Source organism: Cyanistes caeruleus, chromosome 6 (assembly GCF_971803275.1).
Source record: "Cyanistes caeruleus chromosome 6, bCyaCae1.hap1.1, whole genome shotgun sequence".
NCBI classification, from domain to species: Eukaryota; Metazoa; Chordata; class Aves; order Passeriformes; family Paridae; genus Cyanistes; species Cyanistes caeruleus.
In genome coordinates, this window is record NC_141706.1 from 412851 (window position 1) to 434975 (window position 22125).

General features: G+C 40.3%; 1 long non-coding RNA gene across 5 annotated transcripts in view; it reads right to left on the minus strand.

Moving 5' to 3' along the window:
• LOC147652353 (uncharacterized) overlaps positions 1–22125 on the minus strand; it is a 40182-nt gene that overhangs the window by 6755 nt on the left and 11302 nt on the right. Inside the window, exons 1-3 of one of the 5 annotated variants that reach the window (XR_015288474.1) lie at positions 6599–6848; positions 3851–3930; positions 1402–1443 (exon numbers count right to left, since the gene is read on the minus strand). This is a non-coding gene — a long non-coding RNA (uncharacterized LOC147652353). The other 4 variants (XR_015288472.1, XR_015288471.1, XR_015288473.1 and 1 more) reach the window with 4 other exon arrangements.

The following is a 22125-nucleotide window of genomic DNA, read 5'->3' on the forward strand; positions in this document are numbered from 1 at the left end:
AAAGCCTGGCTCTCTAGGCTGGTCAGAATTGATCACAAAACCAGGATGCTCAGCAACAGCCTCAGGTTGGAAAGGCCTCAGTGCCTCAGCCTACAAACTCCTGTGTAATAACATTTCAGCACAGAGTTCACTTGGCTCATAGCTGTTTCCAGTCAGGTCCTGAGGATGTCCAAGAATTGAGGGTGGCTCCCTTTTCCAGGACATGACTGTCCTGTCCTGTCCTGTCTAACAGAGCTAATTCCTTCTACCTGAAGTCTCTGCTCTGGATAGATTCCACATATTTTGGAGCTCACAGATCCATCCACCTCCACATCATCATGGAGTGATTTGGGTTGGAATGAACCTTTGGAGACCATCAATCCAACCCCCCTGACCTAGAGCAGGTTCACAGAGTTGTATCCTTGCAGGTTTTTAATACCTCCAGAGAAGGAGAGTCCCCAGCTTTTCTGGACAGCCTGTTCCAGTTCTGTTGTCTTCAAAACAACAGAGCTTCTCCTCATATTCAGATGGAGCTTTCTGTGTTTCAGTCTGTGTGCCTCACCTCTTTTCCTGCCACGGGGCACTACTGAAAAGAATCTGGCCCCATCCCCTTGAAAGGTGAGGTTTGGGCGTGTGACCCCAGGCTGTGGATCCAGCAGAGTGTGTTGGGAGTGAGCTGTCCAAATCCTCCTTGGCCACGCTGATCTCACACAGCTTTCCTGCTGCAAAGGAGACAGCAAGTTCAGCCACCTGCTGCTCTGGGATGTGCTTCACCCGGGCACATCTTTTGTGAGCACCTCTGCAGCCTGTCCCTGCTCTGGGAGAAAGGTTCAGGTGCTTCCTGCACTCTGAGGTCTGCCCTGCAGCCTCTCTCCTCAGCAGCTCTCCGTGGGCAGAGGCACCCAGGTTGCAATGATTCAAATCCTGCCATGGCTGGTACAAACCTGCTGTGGAGAAAGAGTGCAGGAGGCACATCATACTGGGTTTGAAGCTGTGAGTGTTGGGTAAACTCGGACTCTGGAAACCCAGCTCATCAGTTTGAGGTGTTATTCCAACACAAGAGCCATCCTGCAGGTGTAAGGAAGGGCTGGGATTTATTCAGGTCCTGTGGAAGCAGGGGAAAGTGATTTGTCTCAGCAGCTTCTGTCAGCCTGAAGAGGACATGGACAATTTCTGCTTTAGGAATCTGTCCCCAGTGTTCCTTGAGTCTCCAGAGATACACTAAGAAGAGGTAACTACCAACTATTCTGCTCTTTTAATTTTTTTTTTTGAAAATTATTTTTAAATTACTATTTTTATTTTTTTTTTAAATTCAGAGCAAAGTTAATTACATCCCAGTGTATAAAACACAACTACTGCTGGGAAAAAAAATAATCCAGCCATGAATCTGCTCTTGAGGAAAACAAGAGAGACATTTCTCACCTGCATATCAAGATTTATAGTGTCCCCAGAAGCCACTTCATCCTAAAGTAGAGAGCACAAGCTAAGGAACAGATATGTGAAGCCACAGTTCCCTTTCACTTGGAGGGACATCCAGTTCTACTGGGATCAAGTTTTTGTGAAGAAAAGAAGCCTGATGAAGTCACAAAGTAAGTCCTTGGGGGGATCTCGGTCAGACTGCTTTAATTTAAAGGTCTCAGTTGCAAATGAACAACAGCAGCAGCTCTTAAAGCAAAGAGATGGTAAATTACAGCAAAGAGGCTCCGTAAGCAGAAGACACTCCGGCAGCACAAAGAACCATCCCGGAGCTGCTGTGTCACACTCTGGGCAGCAGAGAGCAGTGGCAGAACGAGCAAGGATCCTGCCTGGATGCCTGGAGGTACCAGCACATCTCCTTCAATGCGCTGGTTCAGCTGTGTCCCTTCTGCATCTCACTGTGCCAGCAGGGCTGTGCAAAGGTCCTGCCTCTGCATCATTCCGCCAGAGCTCAAATTCTCATAAAGAAAGCTACACAATGACAAAAAGTTACATTTTCTGCACCAAATCTGAAGCATCCCTTTAACAGTGGAGGGGCTTTTTTATGACATAGACCACACTCACTTTTTGTGATGTAGGTTGTCTTTGGGTGATTGTATTTCACGGTGTTATGAATTTGAAGCCAGATTTTGATTCTGTACTTTGATGGTTTACCCAGGATATTTAATTTAAGAGGATATTGAATTTAAAAGGTACCATCTGTTCCTCAATGGTTAAACCTGCTCAGAAGTATAAAACTTTGAGAATGTCAGTATAAAAATATGCCATATGTTTTGAAACACAGCTGATGACACTGTGTGCTTGTTATTTTCAGTTCTTAGGTGCTGGACACCCTGAGTCACTTCTAAATCATCATTCCATTGAGAAAGAATATCCCAGCAGAGAGCTGACTGTTCCCCTTGATGCATATAGAGAGAATTTAACCTAAATTTGGTCAATTAATTTCCTTCTTTCATTTTGCACATGTGTTCTTCCATTCTCTGGAGATGCAGTCTGCATTTCTACTAATCTCCATTATCACATTATCACAATATGGGCAATGTCTGTTGAAAGATATGCTGTTTCTTCCTTTGAGAGCTTTACTGTTCATTCCCAACTGGGAAAGCATAGCACCCTCACATAATCTGTAACTGACTGTGCATCACATTCTTTTATTTTTGTTTATCAATTATAAATTGCATTGTTTATAGGAATAAAAGACTTGTCTAGTGAGTCAAATGTATTTATTGCCCTTACAAGGAAAATGTTCTCACTAAAATGAATATACATGTATAAAAATACAGCAGAACAGTGTAACATATGTAAAGTATGTTTGTACTCGTGGCCCTTTTAATCTAGGAAAATGTTTTTTCATGCTAAGATTTGTCTGGTTTCACGTGTGTGTGTGTCTATATGGCAGAGCCCTGAAATAGCATTGCAAGCCACTCATTTGTAAGTGCAGCAGGTCTGCTGCTGGCACAGAAAGCTGCTCCACAGAAGGGCTTTGGGAATCACTGCCTGCTCCTGCAAATTCACATTGTCAGTCCAGCAGTGAAAGACAGCTGTGCATGGCAGAGACTGCTACCAGGGCAGGCAGGCAGCGTCTGGCCCTCTGCTCAACAACCCACCCTTCAAGCATATTAAGTTGGAAACCAGAAATGTTATTTCTTGTACTGTGCTCTGAGTAAAACCTCAGGTGGTCACATCATAACTTGTGGTAAGCAAATGATGTCTGAAAAAAAGGTGAATATTACTTTGAGATGTGCTCACAGAATTAAGATTATAGTTATACAGTTCTACATTTACCATTACATTAACAGTGACAGGGACAGAATTAATCAGAAGATTATAAGCTGAGAACCAAACAAATCCATGTGCTTTGAGTGAGTTATTTCAGGGTTTTTTTTTTTGTTTTTTTGCATGTGCCATTGCATTTTTAAGTGGAGATATAACCCAAGCTGCTGGAAATTATTCTGATCTTCAGTAACCAGCATTTATCCAGAATAGCTACTGGGGTTAATATCGATGAAAATCACAATTTGGCTTGTGAACCTGGCATGACATTTTCATCTGAGACATTTGACTTTGCTTTCAGTAATTGCTTATTTTGAACCTGAGAGGCAGCTTGGTAAATATATAAAAATTAAGGCCTGTGTCCTTGATAGCTTTTGTTGGGTAAAATTATAGAAATGATCTGTTGTCAGCTGAAATGTTTAAACCAGTGCATTCAATACTGGTATTCTGGTATTGGCTACTGGTACAGGTATTCCAGAAATGCCTTCTGCAGAGCTGACCCTGCCTTCAGGCAGAGATATGGGCTTGGTGATGAAATCGATTTCAGACCCTTTAGTCATAATCCATTGCCTTCCTGTCTCCCCTGCAAAGGCAGAAATGTGCACTTGCTGCTGCCTCTTACCTGGAGTACAGGTGTTGTTCAAGGAGTTCTGATCTGACCTTCTGCTCTCACAGCAATGGAAAAATCACAGCTAGAGATCCCTATAGAAGAAATAAAAATGTTCCTGATGACTGCTGTGGGCTGGCCTCCAGTAATAAAAGCTTCCTATCACTTGAGTCCCAAATTGGTATTTTTAAGTTTTGAGTAATGTGATCTCAGTATTAATCCCGTGATCTGAAAACTATTCCCTTTTCAGGTACCACAGGTTGGACACCCAGAAAATTACTGAATAATTTTACACAGGAGGTAAATTCATACATCTTGAAAGGGATGCTCTTTTGAAAACCAATTTAGAGCTAACATGAAGAAAAATTGAGTTTGTGTTTTGATGAACTTTGAAGCTGTTGTTGCCCTGATGTGTGCTGTAGATGAGGCTAATGATACATGGATTTAATGTAATGTGTCTGAAATTTTTGGTTTTGCATTAGGTGGAAGACTTGTGTATGTAAGATGGTCATGTATGGTCTTACTACAATTTAAAATCCAGTGTGTTTTCAGTTGTTGACTGAAAGCAAACTTTGTTTCTATTCTGGGATTTAAAAAAACATAAAAGTGAACTGGCAGAGGAGAAACTTTGAGACAACAGTGAATTAAAGTGTGTGTGTCCAAATGTAAACATATATGTCACTTCAATAATAATTACTAGTACAGTAACATTTGTAACACTGTACACAAAACATGATTTAATTTTTTTTTTTACTGTCTGACAAAAGGTAAAGAAAACATCATAGTTGCTCATGTGTGCATAAAAAAAATCTATGTGCAAAATGAACCCATTCTATTTTCAGCAAGTGATTCAGAATGTCAGCTGAGTCAGCACAGCCTGAAAGAATATGATTAGTATACATTAATACACATATCACTATATGTAACCTATAGACCAGATTGTGCTCCTAATGGACTAAACTCTTCCAGAATACCTTACAGAATACCAAGTTTAAATGCATTGTTCCAAAAGCTAGTCAGAAGGCAGGACAGTGACCTAAATGCACCTTGTGTGATATTTAAATTTCTTGCTGGCCATTATTGGCTAGTCTAAAACACTTTGTGGCAAGTAAGAAAGGCATTAATGTAGCAGAGGGATTCAGGAGAGGACAAACATCGTAAATATGTAGCTATTTTTTAAATATTATCCTGATAAGCTTTTGAATTTAGTCCAATAACCCTGTTAATAAAAACTGTAGCTTGCAGCGATTTAGAATAAAGCAACATGAAAAATCAAATTGCATCAATTAAAAGCCTGTAGTAAACACAATAAGCTACTGTAGTTAATGTATTTTTGAGGAAAGTGACTTGATTCAACATATGTAAAATGAAATGGTGAGGAAAGTTTCAGTTTGGATGCTCTTTTCAAAGTTTCAAGTGTGATCAGAGCTAGTTGTTTAGATGATTGCTGAGAGATAGTAGAGGTCTGTCCTCTGTTGTTCTGAGGGATGTTTTGTGTAATGGATTTGTCCAAGTACATAGGAAATGGTAATTACAGGATGAAGAAGAGGCAAAGAGGAAGGGACCAGGAGAACCAGATTGTGCCAGTAGCACGAGGAAACATAAAAACCTGGTGACTGCATAGCATGGCTGGTGCAACTTCATGCTCTGCTCCATCAGGGCTAAAATATGTTGGTAATTAAAATCTTTGTTCCTAGAAAACTGCATGAGGATTCTTTTTTGCACCATTTTCTTTTTTAAAAGAAATTCTGAGGAAGATAACTGAAAATGCACAATAAAATCTCACATTTAGGGAAAAATGCTTCCATTGATTCCATTTCATGATTCCTCTGAGGGAACTCTAATAGTATGACATAAATGACATGCAGAGTCTGGTACAGCCTCATAAACTTTACTCCCATCACACTCATCACCTGTACTGTAAGGTTCTTTTTCCCAGCTTCCACTCAGCAAAGAGGAAAAGCTCCTTTTAAAAATAAAAAATAAAAATAAAATAAAAATCAGGGAATCTAGGTAAACACTGGGGAGTTTACCCCTGCAGACCTGCTCATAATGACCAGTTGTGACTAAGAAAATTTCCTCCACTCCATCTGCAGAGCAGCCCTTAAACCTCTGTCTGTCCAGTTATCTATCATACCCCTCTTCTTTTAATCTGTTTTTGGCTTCTTACTTTCCCTGAAATGGGTTCCTAGGATTCTGGTAGCATTCAGAGTAATGATGTGGTAAACTTTTGGCATCTCTACATTGTGGAGCCCTGGGACAGGTCTGCAAACTTCACTGTGTATTTATCCATTAATTATACTGAGATCTATCACTCCTATCAAAAGAAACAGGATGAGGAGCCTGTTAACCAAACAAAAGCACAGTATCAAACAAAACAGCTCTCTGAGAAAAAAAAACATTTGGCAAGCCAAAGGAAAGCATGGAATTCATAACAAACAGAGCACACGTTTCTCAGCAGTAAATTAGCCTAAGCATAGTCTATTCACATTCCACTTTATGTTATTGTAGCTGTGCAAACTATTATGCAGAAAAAGACAGTGCAATCTTGCTGCAGACTGAACCAAATCAAGCTTTTACTTTAGCTGCTTGGGTAAAAAAGGTTGCTAGATTTTCCCAGTGAATTTTCAGAATTTATTTCTATGAGGTGGATTTTTGCTTGTTTGCTTTTTTTATTTTTTTATTTTTATTTATTTTATTGTTTTTACTGATTAATGTCAGTACTGGTATTGGACATGGCGGTTTATTGTCACAGAAAAATACCTTGAGCACCTTGTAGTCCAGAGGCCAAAGTGATGGATCAGAGTTTAGGAGTCTTGGGATATTTTAAACCATATATCTGCTGTTTGGCTTCTGTCTCTCCTGTTTTCTCCACTGTGCCTGGTTTTGCTAATTCAGGAGAGTGAGGACTGACTTCTGCAAGGTTCATGTACAAGGTAGCTTCTACATGGCCATGCTCATCTTGGTTGTGCCCTTAGTGCAATAAAATAAACAGCAGTTGATTGTACAGTTCATTCACCAGTGAACTGAAGTAGAGGATCCCTGCTAATGCTGTTTTTTCTAGTTTTTATCCTGTTGTAAAACCTGGCACACCATCCTTCTGGCTCCTTAGATGCTCAGAGTATTGTAAGTCTGACGAGGACTATATGAAGTCCAAGTCAAAGCTTTGACTTGCAGATTCTTGGACCATCTTGCTTTCTGTTGTTTAAAAGTTTGTCATTCAAATGGCCTATGAAATACAAAATGGAGATATGTGAATGTATCTTCACCTTAAAAATAAACCCACAGGGAAGAAAAATAAGGAAATCAGACAGGAGAACATGATTTTACAATTTGTGACTTGAGACAAAGAGCCCACAGACCTTAGCCAGTGTAGTAACTGAGTAAAAATTTCAAGAAAATACTCAGATATTGTGTCCTTTCATGCCACACCTCTGTAAAAATCACCATTAGTGCAGTAATCATAAAAATGAATGCAGTGTTGCCATTGTTTAGCAGACTTTACTTTCTGCAAGAACTAGGCAATAGCACAAATTTCATCTGAGGTACACAGTGAATACAAACATTTCCATTAAATCTAAAGATCAGCTACTGTGAACTCCATTTTAAAATACAGATTGCAGCTTATGCTAAATTCTTCTGGTTTTACACTTTATTGCTTTTCATTTCTCAGAATCTGACAGAGGCAGAGTACCCCATGAAGCTTCCTGCTTTAAGAAATCTTGATGGAATTGTTCCAGTTCTGTCTGTGCAGCTTCAAGTACATTTCTTTTCTAACTGATTTTAAGACCAGATGACAAATGCTGAGCCAAGCACAGTAGGAAGCAAACTGAGGACTGTGTCCTACCTGGCCAGTGACTGGGTATCCAAATGGGCGAAAAAAGGTGAGAAAAAGAAATGCTTTCTTAAAGACTTAGGTCATAGTTCAGTTATATTTTTCAGTGTGTGATTTTTGTATTTGGTAGACCCTGCAAGAGTACATTAAGATGTATGGATGTGAGGAATTTAAAAGCTTGTCTTGGAATGGACAAAGTAACATGTGGTATACCTTCAAATGCAGTGATTTGTTCATCTAATAGAATTATTTGACAAAAACTTACCCTAATGTAGTAATTCAAACTTTTTCAGTGTGCAAGCCTGTGAAAATTTTTCACTGATGGTCTGAGCCCTGGTTAATTAAATCTTATTAGTCTGAGCTCGTTTCCTTTGGTAATATGTCTTGTGGAGATGAAAAGCAGTCCATGGATTCTCAAATATCTGCAGGCTACAGTGTTTCATTCTCTTTGTTGCTTTTTAAAAGAGCACTTAAAAAATAAATTTGTAATTAGAATAAGGACAAAGTTTTCTGGGTTCTTCCCTTTGGTGATTGTTACCATTATCTCTGACCATGCTAAGAGGAAGCAAACCTGGATCTAAGCTCCATGATCCAGAAGGATCTCCCTGTTATGAGTGGGAAAGTAGCAATCCTTGTCTGGACAACAGGAACAATTATTTCTTGTTGAAGAGAAGTGAAAGGCATGAAAGAGTGATCACACTTCAGTCTGTTTGGGGTGATAGGACAAAGCACAGGTGGTCTGAAATGCCCTCCAACACTCTCAGGTACCTTTTCACTGCCTCCTTTGCAGGGGTTTGTGCCTGTGATGGAAGCCTTGATGGAGCATCTCTAAGGCAGATGAAGGTGAATCTCAGCTCTTACTCTTTTCTTCCTGCTGAGAGGCAGAATTTGTACTTTAGGCAGGCAAAATTTGCTTCCACTTGCACATTTTTATTTTCTTCTGTGCAAAGACTATGACTCAGGATAGAACAGTGAAAATTTATTCCCTTCTCCCTGTTCCCATCCTTTCCTTACAACTGGCAGGCAAGATTTCACATGTGTGTATTAACAACTGTCTCCTTCTGAAGGGCAGATGAGCATGATAGATCCCAGATTATCAGAACCCTCAACTGAACTCAGTTATCTTCCCCTTTTTTTTTTAACCTTTCAAAATATTACATCCAGGAAATATTTCAGGATTCTCATATACTTCCTCGGTACTAATATGCTTTGAATTGTTACAGTGCATTTTGAATTATCTCTGAGGAAGATGAGAAGGAATCTGACAAATTCCTTTACAGCAGGGAGCAGTTTGATGGGGTGTCTTTATGGATATTTGCAGAGGTCAGCAGGCCCCATTTCTCTTTTTACTCTCTGTTCTTGAGCTGCAATGGATTCACTGCATTTCTAGAGAAGGCCCAGCTGAGTTTCTCTTTGATGATCAGCCAGACAACCTTTATCTGTGAGTCTGAAAAAACAGCAATCAGAGCTGATGCTTCATGCTGCCTTTTGTTTTATCTCCTCACCTATCCATTACCATCAGCTACCTTGGGGAGACAGGAGGAGCAAGAACCCCAGCTTGATACCAATTGTGCTGGCTCTAAGCAAAGTAAAGGATAAACCCACAAAACTTCAAATGGACCAAAACCTTCTCTGGCTGAAGAGTGTGTGGGCAGGTCTTACCTGCTCAGAACATCTGAGCTGTTCTCCTACAGCTTCTCTGTGCCTCTGTTTCTCTACTGGCTTTAATTGGCAGCTACCAATACCCTCCTACCCTCAGGGGGAATATGATTATTCAGTGTTTCTAAAAAGCTTTGAAGATGAACAAGGATGCCCCTACAGAGCTGTCTGTGATTTCAGCAGGGCTGAAAAGCTTGCTGGTTTATTTTGCTGGCAGTTAGAATAAGTTTTGCTGCTTACTGGAGAAAAAAGTTGTTTCTGCCCATTGTTTGATGGGCTGGATTGTCCTGTGAGGCTTGAAGCAGAGCAGGTGGTGTGTGATGCACAAGCTGAGCTCCAGAGCAGGTGTGCTGGACCAGCTGGGGGTTCTCTGAGGAGCTGCTCTGGGATCCCTGCAGGAGCCACTCATTCCTGGCCTGTGACATCAGCAATTCAGGACCTCTCTGCACCAGTCTGTGCCATGGGAAGGTGAAGCTGAGGCTCTCTGTTTTCCCTTTCCTGACCACTGCTCTTTTCTTGGGGGAGAGTTGAGGAGCAGCTCATATCCAGCCCTGCCTGAGATCATGCACAAACTCTCGTCCTGTCTGACAGGACTTGGGAGAAGAGACCAGCACCCACCTTACCACAGCTTCTTTTCAGGTACTTGTGGAGAATGATCAGATCTCTCCTGAGCTACCTTTCCTCAGGATGAAACATACCTGGTGGGCAATGGTGAATGTTCCATCTATTTTCAGCCTTTTTGTGTGGAAAATAGAAAAAATAAATTCTTGTTGCCTGTTCTTACATTTCTGCATCTGTTGCGGTATAAATCTTAATTTAGAAACTCAGTGTTGAAGAGACATTGTCTTTTAACACAGCTCTCAGCAGAACTGCAGAGCTGCAATAAATGGGCAGCATTTATTCCACTCTACAGCATTTCTATTCAGCAAAGTACCAGAACCTCATATTTAAGAGTAATGTCATGTTTTGGAGTTTGAGTAATGCTCCCACATAAAAACATGCATTAACCATCAGTTATCCTACAAGGGGGAATAAAGTAGATATCCATTAGTATATTAACTCGTTGGCAGTAATAGCAAGTAATTATTCATTATTGCAATTTCTTCTTGACGTTTCTGCTGCTGGAATTTTCAGAAACACAAAATGTTCTCAGGTATATTAGAAACCTATTGACAGATGTTCAGTTGATATCAAGCCCTTAGAGCAAGCTGGTCTTCTGGATTGCTGCCTAGTTAATCTGTGATTAATGAATGCTTCCATTTTGTATATGAATTTGGGAGCCTGTGTTCCTGGCATTGCTGAAGTATGTAAATGTCTTCCTCAGATAAAACATGACAGACAACACTTAAAATACAAGTGCTTTGTTCTGCTGCCTGTCAGATCAAGGGAAAGGTCTGCACTCTTAAAGCTATGAATTTAATTGGAAGAGGAGGTGAGCTGGCAAATGCTTTGTGACATCCTTTCAAGTAATTTTGCATAGTGAAGGGCAAAACCAGCAGATGAGATATATTGATGTCCTCAAATATAATGCTTTTGTAAATAAAGGCCTGTAAACCCTTTAAAGTAAACACTTTAAAGAGCAAATGCACCTTCTTAAAAAAGAAAAAAGAAAAAAGCAGATGACCTTATCAGGTGTCCTACTGAAGATCTGGCTGGATGTCTGAAACTTCGAAGAAAGTCATGGTTTAAGAAATTTAATTATTCTGAGTGAGCGAAATCCTGAGTGGTGATAAGTGGTGGAAAGGTCCTTTGGAATTAATGGGAATTGTGGAATTCCTTTGTAATTAATGGAACTTCACAATTCCTAAAATTTGCCCCAGTGTCCATAGAAAAGGCCTCTTTTAACTGCTGGTAATTAAAAGGTTATTCTTGTAATGGAACAGCAAGCTGCACTTGCACCGTGCTGCAGTCATTACCTTGCAATTATTTCTCCTTTAGAGCTTTCAGAAGTAGCTCTTGAAGCTGACAGCTGCAGCCTACAACACATCAAGTGCTTCAGATAGCTACTTTAATGAAAACTCAGGTGAGTGTGAGGTCAGTCTCTCCACAGTACGTTCTAATTAGATTTCCACTTTTCTTCAGAAACGAGATCACATCTGGCCCAAAGACAAAAGCTCATTGTGCCAGACACAGAATAGAATAGGTGTTTTTCTGTACTTCCCATCTTGGAGAGATAATGACATGGAAAATAAATTCCCTTCCACTCTCTCCTAATCTTCCATCTGTTATTGTGTTTGTGTGCAACTGGATACAAAAGCTAATCACAAACTTCTGCTTAAAAGAGGTTTTTTTGTTGGCTCCCATGTCAGCTTTAGCTGATGCAGACAAGGTTGTTGAAGCAGAAATGTTGCAAAGCAGTGTGGAACATTGCTCAACTGCATGTGCAAGACAGGATTAATGATATCTGCTGTTGGATCCTGGCAAAGTGGAGCAAAAAACAGATGTACACCAGACTTTTCACTTAGTAACATGTGTCAAAACGTGGGAGTGAAGGGAACAAATCTGTGTGAAGTCTTGACTCCTTTAAAGTGCCCATAATTTCAGAAGAACAGAATTTCACTACAGTATTTTCAAAGAAATTGAAATTACTGCAAGAGGAAATGGCAGCTATGGAGGAAGCAGTCAATGCCTGTATGGAAAGTGTTCCTGATTCTGTTAATCATCTATTTTTGCATTGTCTCAATAGCACCAAAGGGAGTAATTTCTCTCTCAAGCTGTTGGTCAGAAAAGCCAAGTGAACTTCCAAAAGCCATTTTAGGATGAGCAGTGTCCCCATAAAGATGTGACAGCCACACCATGATGGGAAGTTTGCTCACAAGGGATGAATAACGTGAGAAAAGTCTGGAAGAGCCTGGGTAGCAACACTGAGTTGAGTGACAAGCACACCAAGAGAGTAAATCAAAAGCTGTTCTTCAGGAAAGCAAAAATGACTGTAATCTGTACTTGTCCATTCTGACCTAGGGTCCTCAAGGTGCTGCAAGCTAAGCAGTTCATAAACACTGTCTTTCTGCAAAGGCTGCCCTGTGTCACTGTGAAACATCTCCTGCATCTGAATCATGAAAAGGCAAACCCTCAGTGCAGACCCACCTTGTAAGTGAAAGAACCCAAAGTGAGAAATATGCTAGATGGGAGGAATCCAGTTAGAATGGATCAAAAAATCTGGCAACAAATAAAAGGAGTGCTGATAGGTTGCAGTTTTGCACTGCTCTTTGAGGCAGCCAGTTGCAGGAGCTGTAACAACAAAATAATAATTTAACAGCTCCCTCCAGAGCTGTTTTTTTTTCCCCTTTTGCTTTGTGTAAACATACTCCAGGAAGCCTAATTGAAGCATGTGAATAGTTCCATTGAAAGTAATAAGATTAATCATGCTGGAAGCCAAAAACATTGTTAAGTATCTTCCTAAACAATGGCTTGGGCTTCCTTAGGGCCCTTTCGTTGTTGTAGTAACTCCAGTGGAAAAAAAATGCACAGTAAACTACTGAGCTGATAAATCCTGCTCCTTCCCAAAAATGCTGTCCGTAATTTCCCTAAGTGACAAAACTTTGCATTTCCAATTTTACTTTTCAGCACAGCCATCTCCTCCATTAAGTTGTCCATATTTTTAAAATTTATTTCAAAGCTTGTAAGAATGTTTTATAGATAAACCATTGGTTATTTATAGGTATCAGTAAAAAAGAGTGTAAAATATATACCAATATCAGAGTACAGAGATATAAGTAAAATGGATATGTTGCTGTCTGTTAGCTGGGAAGGCAAACCCTTTACTCATCCTATTTAAGTTTTTATTTTCTGTGTCTCTTGTCCTAGGATGTGAGTACAGCTTCTGTCCTTTTCTGTCCGAGGGCAGTGATCATGATGGAGGAGATGGTTCATTCTGCAAAGAGCTCCCTCTTTGGAGAAATGGCACAGAGTCACCTGTGCTGATGAGGAACACACGTCACCCCAGGGTGCAGTGACAGTCACCAGGCCTGGTGGCAGCTGGGCACTTCCACTGTGGCCATCCCCTCTCAAGTCTTAGTTTGGTTTTCCCCAGCAGGTTTTGTCCATGAATACTGTATACCATTGGATTTTATGTGGAAAAATAACAGCTTCTGGTCCTAGCACATCTGCTGGGTTTTCAAGAGAAAACACACACAAGCTAAAATGAAATCCCAGGTTTTAGAGTAGCAGGAAGGTGCATCAGCTTCTCTATCTTTGAAGCCAATGAGGTGTGGATATTTCTAGGAAAACTTCCTCACTCAATGGCTCGTGATGCCCAAACTGGGGGTAAGGAAAGGTGTAAGGTGTTGAAAAGTGGTACCACATGTGAGAAGGTGACCTTCTGCTTCTGGCAACCTTTATACATAGATATTTCCTGTTGCAAAGGAACACATTATGAAAGAGATAGACGTGTAAAACACTGGCCTGAAAACTCTGCAAGCCAGTCTTAAACTGGACACTGTACATGCTTTTAGATTAACTTTGGGTTAAAGAGAATGGACAACTGGCAACCAGTTTGTGATTTGCATTTTTGGCAGCTTCACACAGGAGTTCCAGTCTGTGCTCTGGGCTGAGCTCTCCAGAGGAGACAGACTGAAGACAGGCACAGTTTGTGATTCGTTGCATGACACGTGAAACATTTTCTGATGGAGGTTTGCTTCCGAGTTTATGGATCTCACAGTGAGTGGGTAAGAAACAGACTGCCCATATTAAACACAGGATCTAAGTGGCTCACAAGCGGTGGATGAGCAATTAATTTTCAGTCAGAAGTAGTCATGGTGTGGGAGAGAAAGAATGCAATTTGCAGGAGGGGTTTTAATGCAATCCTGAGAATATTAAATAGAAGTTTTGTTTTATTTGGCACTTTCAGTGGTCTCCAAGTGGAAGACAAATGTTCACAATTCAGTAAGGCTGTTGATCACCAGTGAGAAGAGCCAGTGGAATAATTAAAGCATATGAAAAAATGTTATTAAAGAGGAAGTGTTCCAAGAGCTCAATCTACTTAATCTATCAAATCTAAGGTGAAAGGGTAGTTGCAGCAGTCATTATATGAGAAATATAAGTTATATGTTCTCATAACTAATGACAAATACAATTTTCCTACAGAGGGCTTTCTGAAATCAATCAGTTGAAAATAAAGCAAGTTCTGATATTTGAAATTGATAAATTGAGCAGCAGGGAATTAAGTATTTGTTAAAAATTGGACCCCCAGTTGCCAGCAAGCCATGGATTATGTCTTGCTGGACACATCTTAAATCAAGAACAGACATTGCTTCATAAAATATGAATTGCTGAAATGACTTGTGCCTTTGACTCTCTCTCTCATGGCTTTCTCAGTTTTGTGCTACTCCTGACAAGAAAGTACGTGCTACACATTGGTAAAAATGGTTTTGGATGTGGACTAATGGCTTTTAATGCATGCTTGTTTTTCCCTTAGGTCCTACTAGAATTTTTAAAGTCCATCTGTAGAAAGAAATAGCTAAAACACCCCTTTTCCTACTTAGGAGCACTAATTTAAAGCGGGTTAAACTTTTGCATGTTGTTTACAAATTGAGTTGTATAAAACATCCTGACTACATGGAAATGGCAGTGATTGATGGGAAGTTGCACACACACAATTAATACTGACTGATTTGATAATTACAGGATTGACATCTCATTTGCCATGAGATGCTGCAGGTCTTTTGCAAAAAGAACTGGCAGTATTGTCAAATTATTTCTCCTTTTCCTTCAGCTGGTATTTTAATGCCCTCTAGTCAAAGTTCAACTAAAGATTCATTGTCATCTTGTAAAATTCTCTTGCAATGTGAGAGAAGCCTCAGGAGGAAAAGCAAAATAGCTACCACTCCCCAAGAATTAACTCTCTCCTGAGACTTTCTCCTACCAAAGATAAATTGTGCTACGCTGTTCTTACTTGTTTTATTGGTTAAACCAGCTTTCTCACCCTTTCTGCTTTATTGCCCTGGAATGCAGAAAAAGTAAATAGTGCTGTTACAGAGAAAGGTTATACAGGTTAAAAAGAAAGTGCATTTGAAACAGTAGATTTTATTGGGAAACCCTTGTATCTGGAAAAAGTAATTTCAGCAGTTATGATGAGGAGTGGTCCTTAAACTGTGGGTATGGTACCAAATGCTTGGGTTCACAGGAATGGGCAGATGCAATCTGACACATTTGTGTTAACCTGGTCACCTTGGCCTGGCCACATGGACACAGAGATCAGCTCTTCCATGGCCAGGGCAGGATGATGCCTTACGAGGTGAGTGGGGTTTGAAGGGGTTTGAAAGGAAATGCTGTGGTCTGACACGAAAGGGAACAGCAGGAGAGAAAGAGACAACGGCAGCATCAACACAGGCAGTGGAACCAGAAGGTGTGGGGTATAAAAAAGGGACTCTCTGGGGTGTTCCCAATGCTGCAGAGCTGCCACTGTTTCCTCACTGCCCTAATGAGCAGGGGAGCCGTGGGGTGTACCCTCAGCACTCCTGCCCGTTTGGCCTCAGGCTTTCTCAGAAGCAGCAACACAATTTTTGTAAGAAAAGAGTCTTTCAGCTCAGGTGATTTCAGAGGTATGTGCACACACTTTGATATGATTCCACCCTTCATCTGTTAACATAATTAATTTATGAGAGTGATGTATGAAATGTGCTCCCTGCGGCCTATGGAGAGGATCAAAAACGGACTCAGTCAAATCCAGCAGAGTTCGGAAATATCTACAAGTCTGAAAGAGGAGGAAACTCAGACAGGTGCACAGAGGAGGCTGAGATATGCATGGGCATTCCAGGGTAGAAATATTTCTTTACCTCTGGGAATGACAGTGTGGAGAGGAGACCTCTGCATTCCCCCAAGCATCCTGCACATCTGCCCTGCCTGTCATGAGGGAGAGTCAAGCACAGCTTTTTAATCACAAGCCTTGTAAATGAAAATTAAATATTTTTCCAAGAAATAAAAAGAAGCAGCAGCGTTATTTGAATGGATAACTGAGACATTAAGTTTCAATAAGAGCCCTAAGTGTACACACCCAGTGGAAGAGACTTAAAGACATGTTTTCTTTTTGCTCTTTATTCCTGGGTGCTTGTAGCATTTCAGACAATCTTGCAGAAGGATAATCTTGGCTTGGTCTGCATCCCCATCATGGCCAGTTACGGGGGGTGAAGGAGTGGCCTCACAAGGAGGTAAAAATCCCCCAAAATCTCTAATATTGAGGTTTTATAATTGAGGGAGTAGAATCAGAAAGTGCTCAAGTTTTCCAATGTCTTGCTGAGGACTGGTGAGAACAGTGGGGGACAGAAATGTTGTCTTGTAAGTAATTATTCAAACCGTGGGAGATGTGCTTACAGCTTATCACCCTAACTGCACTATTTGCTTAGAAAATCAGTGCAAAATGGAACTTTTTTATACAGGGAGTACATACAGGGTCAGTCTCCCATGACATGTAACCTTTTACTTTTCAGGCTCAGTAGTAACAGGAATGGAAAAGAAAAATGTTGTCATCTTAGATGCTATTTCACTGTTTTCTATGACAGAATCCTAGAAACTCCTAAGTACCTTGGAATAAAAAAGTGACTTATCCTCTTTTTGAGGATTGAAGTAAGAGCAGTGTCTGAGAGTTGTGATCCTTTACTGGTCCTCCTAATGAACTATGATATGACAGGAGAGTTAAGTGCCTTCAGCTTAGCATATGGACCTTTAATTCCTTCTTTAAAAGTATCTGGTTTACTCATTTTGACAGCTAAAATGTGAGAATAGCTAGTAGGACATGTACCCATGTGATTAAAAAATGCCTTTCTTTCCCTAATAGCCAAAGATCTACCAGAAGGAGAATGCTCCCTGCAATTTCCTGTATCCATCAGTTCTTTTACTGTCCTTATATACAGCATAAGGAATGGAAATGCATTAGTGTTCTGTCAGTTTTGTAGATTACAGGTTGTTTCCATGGCTGACACAGACAATCAGGATTTACTGATGCTAGAGGAAGAAATACGGTGCTCAGAGGCTCAGAAGAGTTTTTGATTAATTTTGTGCTTACTCAACCTTCTGTCCAGCCCTTCCCAGGTGCAGTCCTGTGGAATATGGCTTCACATCCAAGGCAGGAGGATAATGTACTTACGTTTTCTAGTTGGCCCTGGATATTTTTATTTTTAACATGATAGACGGACAAGTTGCAGCTAAAGCAGAGTGTGGGAGCTCTGCTGTCCGTACATTAGTGCTGCTGAGTGCACGAAGGCCACCCAGGCCTGTCAGGAGATCACCCTTTTCTTACTCATACCTGCACAACAGAAGCAGACCTTCCTGTACCTCAAAGAATATGCAGAAGTTTCCAAAGCTTTAAAATTTACTGAACAAAACCTGCTAGGATGACAAAGAGGGTCCATCACCAGCACTTTGTGTTTTGGGATCAGGATTAGGGGCTGGTATAGAAGAATGATCGGTTTCTATGACATGAGATAAACAAAGCATTAGGTTCCAGCTCCAAACTTCAAACTTTCTTCATACCCAAAGGATGGAGTGTTGAGATCAAGATGCCAATGAAAAATAGACACACTGCTTAATGGATTTATTCCTGAAAATAATTTCCTTTTTCATAATATGTAGTAGAAGAAAAACGAGGGACACCACACTTTGTCAAGCAGTATTAAAATACGTATTAATCTAGCTGAGAGTACTAGGGATGCAATTTTAAAATGGTTACTTCAGTACTTTATCATTTTCCCACTGGCTGCTTTGATTTGCCTAACAGGTTTGCGCTTAATCTGACTCCCTTTTAACAGCTTTTCACTGTACAGCTTTGATCTGGAATAACTGGGACAGAGGGGAAAACTTTTAGCAATTCTTTTCTTACATGGTAAATGGCATTTCTTCACAGGTCTTACATTCATAGATATATTAAGAAACCATTTTTATTGGGTCTAGTCACATAACAGATCTGAAAGTGCAAGTACCCAAACTCCATCATCTGATGGAGATACAAGGGCTGAATTTCCTTTTCTGAGAATATCTGTTTTGGTTGGGAATGGCAAATGAGCCAGGGCAGCTCACTGCTAAATACATTTAGCTGTGTGCTGTGCATGGTGAAGTGTGTCCAGACCGATAGGACTGGCCTGTCTTTGATTCCCATTGACCTCAGTGAGCCAAAAATAAATAATTCAGTGTTCCACTGAGCTGGGCCCAGCTTCATTGAAGTGCTTTGACTCCAAATGTCTGCGCAGTTTATTATTTAGTGTTGATTTTACAAAAAGTAGGAGGCAAAATTTTTTTTTTAATCTGATCTATAATACATATGATTATGAGATCTTTTCATTTTAAAGCTAAAGTTGAGAGGAACACAAGATACTCCCAGTAAAATGAAAGCAGGTCTTAAAGAACCCAGTACCATTCCTTGTTTATGGAATGAAGACCAAGAACATTTCAAAATGTAGAAAGTAATTCTAAGGGCAGAAAATAGGTATTTCCATTTTCTCTTTCCTAAAGTGCTAGTTTATATAGAGAGCAAAATTGCTGTGGGAACAGAAACCCTGCCTGAGAATAAAAGTAAATACCTTTGCAACCCTGTAAATGGATTTTTCAGAAATGGAGAAACACTTAGTCAGAGGATACTTTCTTTAACAATTCCCAGTTTGATGCTTAGCTAGGCCATTTCACTCTGTTTAAAGAATCATGATTAAAATAATATCTAGAAAGGACTGAAGAGCTGAATCTTTCCTGAGGGAAATGCTATTTCAACATTGCTTTCAGCCAGAACTAACAAAAAAGTCCAAGTATCAAAATATTTTGCTGAATTGAAAGGCTCATAAAATTCTCAGACTGATAGTTTAAGAATAAACGCCTCAGGTTTAAAATGTTTTAATCTCTAAGTTGGTGTCTGCACAGGGCTCTTTGACTGGGCTGTTCTCTCAAGACCTGGACTCGATGATCCCCGTGGGTCCCTTCCAACTTCAGATATTCTGTGGTTCTGTTTTAAGAGTTTCACCTGACCTGGGGAGTTCCTTGGAAGGTGCCAGGTCAGGGAGCAGCATCCCTGCAGCTTCTCTAAAACCCCAGTGGAGTCACAGCTCTGCCTTGTGCTGCCTCCTGCTCGCCCTCAGCCACTGGGAGCTGGATTGCATAAAAAAGATTTCATTTCGGAAAAAGAGTTCTATTTCTGGATGAACTTGCATGATTAAGGTGTCACTTATTTTGAAAAAGTGTGTCACAAACATAAGAAAGGAACATTGTGGCATAAATGAATCTTTGTCATACCATCATACAGAAATTACAATGTCTAAGACAAGAGCCTGTAGCAAGAAGATTTCATCAAGGGGTTACCATGTGGGTTTTCTTACTATTTAATAAAAGCTGTTCATGGTGATGTAAAATGCAATCTTTGACAATTCAAGAAGGATTGCAGTAGTTTTGAATGGAAAAAACAGAGTCCTGAGAGCGGTTTAGAATGGGACACATACACTTTTTTAAATAGAGAGACAAGAGGTCTCCCTCCCAAAATATCTTTGACAAGATTCTGCCAAATCTTCTTCCAGGGGTACTTGAGTACTGCTTTGCAGAAATGCTGTCTCCATCATGGACAACACTTTGCCTTTTTTCTGAAAGGCACACTCCAGAATTCTGACTCTTAAGCAAGAGGATCTAATGGCCCACATAGATTTTATGAGGATGGACAGCTGCTTCTGTCAACACAGGGAAAAAGTTCCTTGAGCCACTCAATTTGCACTTGGCAGCTCTCCAGTTGTGCTGTGTGGCATCGGCTATGAGGCTGTACTCAGGATATTTATTTTTAACATCCCAGGTTGCTGCCAGGTAGAATAATGAATGAGTCTGCAGTAAAATAAGCACAACATGCCTTTCATCTGCTGATGTATGATGGGCAGACTGCTGTATCTGTGATGTTAAAAAATTTCTCTGCTACTTTGCCTGGTTTTATCTCATCTTTGTAGAAGGAAGAAGTTAATAAAATGAAAGATGTGGCTTCATGTCTGTTCACCCATCAGTCTTAGCTTCTGCTTGTGAATTTCACACATTCTGTGATTTTTTTTTTCTCCCTCTTTTACTCTTATGGAATGATTGTGATTCTTGTGGAATTACTGATTTGAAAGGAAGTTGTCCTGGAGGGGGGAGGTGGCGAGGTCCTTGAGCAGCACATCAGGATTAGTGTGTTCCCGTGCTGCCACCCTGCTCAGCAATTAGTTAAGAAACATGAATTTGTGAAATGACATCACAAAACACACCTGGAAAATTACTTGTCTTAAACCTTGTGTGCACTGGTGGGTGGTACTGATGTCTCTAGAGTTGCAGGGGTACCAATGTCCCCGTTTCTGTCCCCTTCAGCCAGCCAGGCACTTTGTGCACACACCCATCCATGCTGCCACTCAGGGCTAGTGCCCTGCTGCTCTCAGAATTCCTCTGCCAGGGGGATGAAGAGTGTGGGATGGAATATGCTTTGTACCTCCATAACTGTGGCCATTCCTGGATACTTGTATTTGGATTTGGATTTTGGAGTGGCACAGCAGTGAAACAGCAGTTTTGTGACTGGAGAAGTCTCGCCAGTCCCAGTTTGTACCTGCAGACTGCTGTGCTCACAAAAGCACTGCCCCTAGCACTTCTGTTGCAATTTCCACTTAATGCTTCTCAGACAGAAAATATCTTATATGAGGATCTCAGTTGCATTATTCCTTATGCACATCTTATTTATATGTTGAAAATCTGGGATTAGAGCTGGTCTTCTGAGGATTACTGACCATTGCTTTAGCTGAGGAAATGAATTATGCTGCTCTGCTTCCTTGCACTGTGTATTTTTATCTTGCTTCAGCTGGGTTTGGCTGTACCACCCTGTTATTTTAACAGCTTTTGACACTTTTAGAAATATCTTTTTGATTCAATATTTCATTATTCATAAAAAATTTGAAATGCCTTTGGATGAAGAACCTAGTTTGATATAAAACATGATACTTTGCATTTTGTAGTGTTGTGATATTTATTATATGTGCATTATTAGTATGTGGATCATTGGTAGGGTGCAAGCTTTACTGCTTCTGTCATGCATTACCTTAAAACTGGGAATCATTCTTCTATTTTTATGGCAAACCTTTATGAGCTTACATAATACATTTTTAGTCAGCAGTGCCTCAGCTCAGAGACAAAGGCTTGCTTTGGCTTAACCAATATTTTCCCAAAGCTTGTATTAATGCAGTTACTTAAAGCCATGGTCACACTAAGAAGCATAATTATGGACTGCATGCAGACTCTTGATAAGGAAACAGGGAAAATCTATATCAGGAGGATCAAAGAAGCACCTGAAGTTAATTATAAATTAGCACTGAAGTGGAGCTGCCAAAGCACTTCAATTATTACTGCAGGTTAAACTATCCCAGCATGATCTTGTGTGTTGGTTAAGTTTCCACCAGAGTCCTTCCACTGTGCTCATTTGCACCTAAGATAACTGAAGGAAGACTAAAAGAAGACACTGGAGATGTCATTTCTGTAGGAAGGTTCTACATTTTCAGATGTTCTTTACATTGTGGAACCTTCTACAATGGGGGCAACTAGAAAAGCCCATTAAAATAAGATATAGGACTGATAAGTGAAACTGAATTTCACAGTGAAGATATTTTTTCACATGATGAGATCAGTAAAGAACCTAGAACTTTATCACTGATTTAGTTAAGAACCTAGAACTTTATCACTGATTTAGTTTCAAAGCTGAAACCTATCAGCACGAGTTTCTCCACAGCTGTAGTTCACTGTTCCTCTTTCCCTGTAACCAAAGGTTCAAAGTGACAGCCTGGCTCCAGCAAAGGTCAGAGACCTAAATCATGAGCCAGACCTCAGC